Here is a 7,782-nt window from a genome sequence, read left to right on the forward strand (position 1 = left end):
CGTTTTTGCCAAACAGCAGCAAATAAAAATCTAGATTTTTCTTTTTTTGGAAACATAAAACCATTTTGAGGCGTTTTTTAAAGGTTTTTTTGTCAAACACCACCTTATAAAAATGTGTTTTGCGAAACACCACCTTTAATAATTTTTTTGGTTTTTTGCGATCTTTAAAAAATAATAATTATTTAATAGTACTAAATGGCCGGAATCTGGGTAAGAATAGAAAACTCCGGCACTGACCTGTTTTATTCTTTTCATTTCTCTTGAAATTTTCCCACCATTTCTTCTACACTATCTCTGCTCCTTTCTTCTATCTATTAGACACAATAAAAAGTGTATAATAGCGGTTATAAATACAGTACCTATAAGTAGTAAAAAGCAGAGATTATTGTTGCCCAACATTCCTCATCCTCCACCTTATGATGAGGACATGTAGGGGCGTAGGTATAGCAAATATTGATGAGGTACAATCCGCTTCACTCATGCTTCTTTAGCTTTTGATAGATTAAACCTAGAAATGGACTAGTGATTTAAAAGATAAGATGAATAATCAAAATTTTTGTATTAGCTTAAGAAATTGGTGAAGATAATTAGGGGAAAAGGAAACATTAGATACCAACACAAACTCATAAGAAAAGAGAAAAAGTGAAGACAAAGGAAGGAGGGTGAAGGAGTCTCGAGGAAGGAGGACTGGAGGGTGATAATGGGGAGGAAGGAAAGTTAAGGAGTGAGGAAGTAGTCGAATATGAAGTCAATGCCGGAATTATTTTAATTTTAGTCAAACTCCGACCATTTGATACTGTTTAACAATTTTCGTTTTTTAAAGGTGGTAAAAAGCCAGAATTTTTTTTAAAAATGTGGTGTTTCACAAAGTGCCCTATATTAAAGGTGGTGTTTGACAAAAAAAACTTTTTTAAAAAACCCGCCTAAAATAACACATATGCGGCGTTTTTGGCATAGCCTCAAAAGAATCTGCAACTTAAAAAAAAAAAGAAAATGAAAACGAAGGCTACCTTACCTGACTTCCTCGGTCCCTCATTATTCACAGCCACATACCCAACCCTCACTACTCACTCCTAAGGCCTCAACCCTAACACTCTCACACATACCATCGTTGCACAACATCGTCCGTCTTCGACCGCCGTTCATCGTCGACCACCGTACATCGCGCTCCACTGTCGCTCACTAGGCCACTACGAATGCACCGATACGGCTCAAGATCTGCACTTTCCATTCTCACGAAACTTCAATGCATTGTTCCTCATCTATACGGCTCAAGATCTGCATTTTTCTCACATTATTTCACTTTTGCTCTATTTGACTGAGGTGATTTACTCTTGAATTTTCTCTTTAAATTTGTTAGGGTTTTCCAATGCCATCTCAAGTCACGGATGATTCTTCGGCGATTAAGATCGAATTCGATCAACTCAAGTCTAAGATCCAACTTTTAGGTATTTTCACGCTTATTTTAGTTCGTAATTATGCAATCTTGTTGTTTATTTGGAATATTTGATGTTAATTGACTGAGATTAATGTTCATTTGTTTGGATGATTATATATGTAGCTGCGATGTTGTTGACTTTTTTTATGTTAATTTCATGTTTCAATTTAAGAAGCATGTCATCTATGCTAGTATTTGAAGGCTTAAATGTGATTTTTGATTGTCATTAGTAGTATAATTTTAAGCTAAGAGGATGTTGATGAAATACTCTTTCTAGTATATTCAGTAATTATGATTTTTTCGATTGATTATTCCAACATATTCTGAATATTTCATATTATCCAAACTCGTCCGCAGATAAACGACTTAAAAGTAGCATTTCATGGATGGTTTACTCTTGCGTTGATGTTTTAAATTTGCTTGTTATTGTAGCATGTTTCTAATTTCTCAGTTATAATTTCTCATTTTGCTAATTTTGAAATTAATTGTAGAATATGAAAGTAAACAACATATATTATGGGGAAGGATCAGACTTAAGAGGGGTACCGACAAAGCTGCTGACAGTGAACTGCTCACTGAATATAACCGTGCATAACACTGCTACCTTCTTCGGCATTCATGTTAGCTTCTCTAACATCATCCTCCGATATTATGATCTCATTGTTACCTCTGGTCAAGTAAGCTTCTTTTCTTACTATTACTCTCTAACCATTGCTTTCGTACCATTTATCTTCAAAATATTCTCGGTGTATCCACCACTGAGATTAGGCATAGAAAGTGGGAGATTTTGTCACAAATTTCCATCAGTAGGTTGATGCAAATCACCACACTTTTTTTGGGTTACGAGTCATCAAAAAAACCTCTATATTTTCGTTAGGACTAGTGTACACAGCCACCTAATCGCCAATGCCAGGAGCCATTGGGAATGCTGTCGTTGAGATAGCCACGTCTGATTTTTGTTATGGAATTTTGTAGTTGGATGCATATTATCAACCTAGAAAAAGATGGAGAAACATGAATGTAAACGTTGCAGGAAGAGGAATACCTTTGTATGGTGCTGGTGCAGGCTTTGAGCTCACGAACAATAACAATAAATTTTCTGCTTTATATGTACTTTTACCGTCTGATGTTCGTGTTGTAGAATTGTTCGTGTCATTATTCAGAATATGTTGCATGTTGACCTTTGTTTGCATTTGTTCCTGATCACTTATTTCACTAGTAGAAAAACATTTACTTGCTCACTTGTTGAGTATTCCTTAAAGTTTCCATTTATGATAAGGTTAAGATGGATTGCTGGTGTCACTTCTTGTTAAAAATGAGGTTTCTGAAATTTTCGATTTTGTGTAATTTGATTGTGAATTTATCAATTAGTTAGTATAACGTACACTTGTGCATTAAACTAGCTAATTTTCAGGCGTTAGTTCCCGCTAATCCACAATGCAGTAATCAGAAGACATTCTCAAAACTCTCGGCTGTGCAAAGAAGGTTCCTGAGCTCAAAATAACTCCAAAATAGAGGAACCGGATTCAAGTTCATTGAAGGTATATTGCTTCTTACTTAATTAAGTTATTTCTTTTTCATTGTTTGAGCTGCTGGTCTCATTATTTCAGTCCCAAAGTTGCTTGGTTTTGATTGTCGGTTTTTCTTTGTTCGAACTTGATTATTGTTTTGTTACTAGTAATAAGAGGGTAGTCTTATGGTTTCGACGATGCTAAAGATGCTAAACATATTGCTTGTCAATATAATGGATCAGTTACGAGACACTGTCTTTTTAATGAGTTTTGCAAGTCACAAGACTCACAAATCACAACTGATCCTTTTGTGTATATTATTCTGACGTGGGATTTATTTGGCAGCATTCACGAGTAGTATATATATACACAATTGATCTTGTTTAAGGGTTAAGGCCGCCTTAACTTATGAGATCTTACACATTCCTTTTATTTCAATCGGGTCGAGAGCCGTCTTAAGTTGAGACGGTCTTAAACGATAAACTGGTGATATATTCTATATAGCAGCACACCTGTACTTGAAGATTCAAGTATCACATTCAACACCGCTCTTTCTTTCTAATTTCTCGTCAATTACGAGTCAACTCACCTACTAACATCTAACACATCAATAGTAATAAGTAAAGTCAAAGATATTGAATGGAAGGGGGCATACTGACAATGTGGTTAAACTCAGTTGGGATCCGAAACATTCAGATCTACTTGCAACTGCCTCAGGGGACAAAATAATCTGTTTTTGATATGCATGTAAGTCAAAATGACCTCGATGAAGATAAATAATTCTAGTTGCCATTTTTTCTATTTGTACTAACATTATTGTGGTTGCCAGCACTACGTATGCACTCCATAGTTGGATAGAGAGGTACTTAAGAGTTTAATTGTTTGAATAAGGTTAATGTTGAAGGGGCTACTAAAGTTACACATGTTGTTTTGCCTAATATGATAAAGTTACTAATTTTGTCTTGACCTCTTAGCCATAAAGTTACACATGTTGTTTTGCCTAATATTATTCTAGTTTAGTTTGTCAAGTTTATCTTTTAGTTTGGTTGCTTAATTTTGATTCGTAACAACTTCATACAAGTTTTTGGATAATGTCAGGCTTTTAGCTTTTAAAGTTTGGATTGGGGTAATCATGTTAAGTTAAATTTGTGCTAGTTGTTGAAAATTTGTCCTCCAAACATTTCAGGTGATGGAATTAGGCAAAACAAGATTGGCACAACATCAGCCAACAACATTAGCCAACTCAATACCTTCTCTGAGAAAAACGGCAGCCAAAATTTATTAGCCGAAAAGAGATTAGAATGTTGTAGAGGTTTTATTTATATTTAATGTATGAATTTAGAATATTTACTAAAATTATGTAAGATTGTATTGTATAAAATTATATTAGAGATTATTTATATATAAATCATTTGTTTGGATTGATTTTATTTTATCTTATTAATTTTTTTTAGCTTAGTTTAAGTGTTTTTTTTAATTTTTTTTTTAAAAATAAATGCTATTTGCTGCGTTTTTTTGAAAAAACGCCTCAAATAAGAGGAGCTATTTGCTGCGTTTTTTTTTTGTTGGAAAAAACGCCTCAAATGAGGATTTATTTGCTGCGTTTTTTAAACGCTGCAAATGAATTTCTTATTTGCGGCCCCTCCATTTGCTTCTACACCAAAAATGCCTCAAATAGCCTATTTTTGGAGCTGTAAATAAATTTTTTTCTACTAGTGGCATTTTATGGGTCATTTTTAGCATTTATTTTCGTAACTAGTTTTGTTAATAAGCTAGAATAGTTGTATATAGATTGAGTTGTGTTTATTGCAATTGTTATTGTATACTAACCTTAACCGTTTGCTAATTTTTGTCCCGCTTGAGTAAGAACTGCTCTTCTCCCTTCTTTGTTTGTTTATTTGCTAGAATAGCTCAATCAATCTCACATGCTAAGTAACTTGGACCAAGTAGGTTTTTTTGTACTAAAATGATTAGAAACCGAATTCACATGTTAGGTTTAAAATGGTATTTGCACAATCATACAAATAATCATAGTCTTATCCGATTAGCCATCATAGTCCATTAGTAGAGGCCGTTGTTTACAACGGGCGGGGGTGGGTGTTTTATGAACGAACTTCCCACCACGTACTTTCACATCGAACTCAAATCTCTTTTCAAAATGGTTTCCAAATTTCCTTAAATTTGGTGGCGACTCCTTTTTCAAAGCATCCCAGGATATACCGATTTCCCACATCCACATAAGCTAAAGGATCCAGGGAGTTTTTCTATTCCTTGTCATATCGGTCATCTTGCTATTAGTAAAGCTCTTTGTGATTTAGGAGATAGTGTCAGTGTTATGCCGTATTCTATATGTAAAAGGTTAAATATGGGTCAACTCAGTGTTACTAATATGACCTTAAAGATGGCTGTCCGATCTATTAAGCATCCATTAAGTGTGTTGGAGGATGTTCCACTTAGAGTGGGGAAATTTTTCATTCCAGTTGACTTTGTTGTTTTAGATATGGCTGAGGGCACCCAAATTCCTGTCATCTTAGGTAGACCATTCCTTCACACAACGGGGGCGGTTATAGATGTTAGGAAAGGGAGACTGGCATTGGGTGTGGGGGATGACACAATTGTTTTTAACTTGGAAAAAGTTTTGAAACACCCTATGATAGAAGAAACCTGTCATAGTCTTGATATTGTTGATATTACTATTGATGAGTGTCTTGCTTTGTGCTTGACTAGGGATCCTCTGGAGATTGCCCTAGTATCTGATTCAGCTGCTGAGACGGGTTCATGGAGTCAAGAAGTTGATGAGATTGAGAAGCTGCTTACTGGAGAGTAGTGCCCAAAGCAGAAGGTGTATAGCTTAGGTAGCTAATCTAAAGCTACCGAGGTAAAGAAGCCCGAACATAAACCCCTTCCCTCTCATCTTAAGTATGAATTTTTAGACGACTGTGTAATGAACCCAGTAATTGTCAATGCTAGCCTAACTGAAGGCCAACTTTCTACTTTGTTGGCCATTTTGAGAACTCATAAAAAGGCTATTGGGTATAACATTGACAATTTAAAAGGTATTAGTCCTGATTTTTGTATGCACCGTATTCATATGGAAGAAGGTCATAAGCCTAGTGCACAAGGTCAGAGACGATTGAATCCTCCTAGGCAGGAGGTGGTAAGAAAAGAGGTACAAAAATTACTTGACACTTGCATTATATATTCTATTTCTGATTCTAAGTGGGTCAGTCCTGTCCAGGTCGTACCTAAGAATGGAGGTACCACAATAGTAACCAACGATAAAAATGAATTAATTGCTACTAGACTTGTTCCAGGATGGAGGATGTGCATAGATTATAGGAAGCTGAACTCAACTACTAAAAAAAGATCACTTCCCTTTACCCTATATTGATCAGATGTTGGAAAGACTAGCGTGCCATCGTTATTTTTGTTACCTAGCTAGATGGCTACTCCGGATTCTTTTAGATACCCATTCATCTTGATGATCAGGAAAAGTCCACATTTACATGTCCATATTGTGTATTTGCTTATAGGAGGATGCCTTTTGGTTTGTGTAATGCCCCAGTTACCTTTCAGCGTTGTATGATGGCCATATTTTCTAATTACATAGAGTATATTATGGAATTATTTATGGATGATTTCAGTGTTTATGGTACTGACTTTGATGTTTGATTGAGAAATTTGACTAAGGTTTTACAGCGCTGTGAGGAGAGCAATCTTGTGCTAAACTGGGAGAAGTGCCACTTCATGGTGACTGAAGGGGTGGTACTTGGTCATTTGGTGTTAGGTAGAGGCATCCAAGTGGATAAAGCGAAGGTTGAGGTGATTAAACGACTACCGTACCTGGTTAATGTTAAAAGTGTGCGAAGTTTTCTTGGTCATGCTGGATTCTACCGCTGCTTTATTAAAGATTTTTCAAAAATTGCTCAACCACTAACCCAAGTTCTCCGTAAAGATGCCCCTTTTGTTTTTACTGATGAGTATGTTAAGTTTTTTGACAGGATTAAACAGGCTCTTATCTCAGCTCCACTAATCCAGTCTCCTGATTGGAATTTACCTTTTGAGATCATGTGTGATGCCTGTGATTATGCAATTGAACCCATTTTGGGTCAAAGAAAAGATAAAGTGTTGCATGCTATTTATTATGCAAGTAAGACTAGATGATGCGCAAATCAATTATGCTACTACGCAGAAGGAGCTTCTTGCAGTTGTCTATTCTTTAGACATATTTAGAGTTTATCTCGTAGGTTCTAAGGTGATAGTTTATACTGACCATGCGGCACTGAAGTATCTATTGGCTAAGAAAGAAGCCAAACCGAGACTTATTCGTTGGATTTTATTGCTATAAGAGTTTGACTTGGAAATTCGCGAGAAGTCGGGCGCAGAGAATGTAGTTTCAGATCATTTATCTCGCTTGAGATTTGATTGAGGTGATTTATTGCCTATTGATGATTCTTTTGCAGATGACCATCTCCTTGCTATTACTACGGGCACTCCATGGTTTGATGATTATGCCAATTACTTGGTTGGAGGTATTCTTCCTCCTGACTTATCTTATCAGAAAAAGAAGAGGTTTATGCATGATGTAAAGCGGTATTTCAGGGATGACCCATATTTGTTCTGGGAGTGCGCTGATGGTATCTAACTATCTATAGACGGTGTATTCTAGAGGGTGAGGTACATGCCATTCTTTCTCACTGTCACTCTTCTTCTTATGGTGGTCATCATGGTCCATCTAGGACCTTTGCTAAGGTGATGCAATCGGGCTTCTTTTGGCGAACTATCTTGAAAGATGCTACTAGTTTTGTCCGTTCTTGTAATGCGTGTCAAAGG

At 36.0% G+C, this 7,782-nt stretch overlaps 1 long non-coding RNA gene across 1 annotated transcript; it reads left to right on the forward strand.

Annotated features, from left to right (window-relative positions):
- The first annotated feature begins 975 nt into the window (after positions 1-975).
- On the forward strand, positions 976-4,374 carry LOC141626808 (uncharacterized). The gene is made up of 4 exons (XR_012536397.1): positions 976-1,448; positions 1,930-2,115; positions 2,853-2,979; positions 4,136-4,374. It is a non-coding gene; the product is annotated as an uncharacterized LOC141626808 (long non-coding RNA).
- Positions 4,375-7,782: the final 3,408 nt, after the last annotated feature.

The sequence above is a fragment of the Silene latifolia genome, chromosome Y (genome assembly GCF_048544455.1).
Source record: "Silene latifolia isolate original U9 population chromosome Y, ASM4854445v1, whole genome shotgun sequence".
In the NCBI taxonomy this organism is placed as follows: Eukaryota; Viridiplantae; Streptophyta; class Magnoliopsida; order Caryophyllales; family Caryophyllaceae; genus Silene; species Silene latifolia.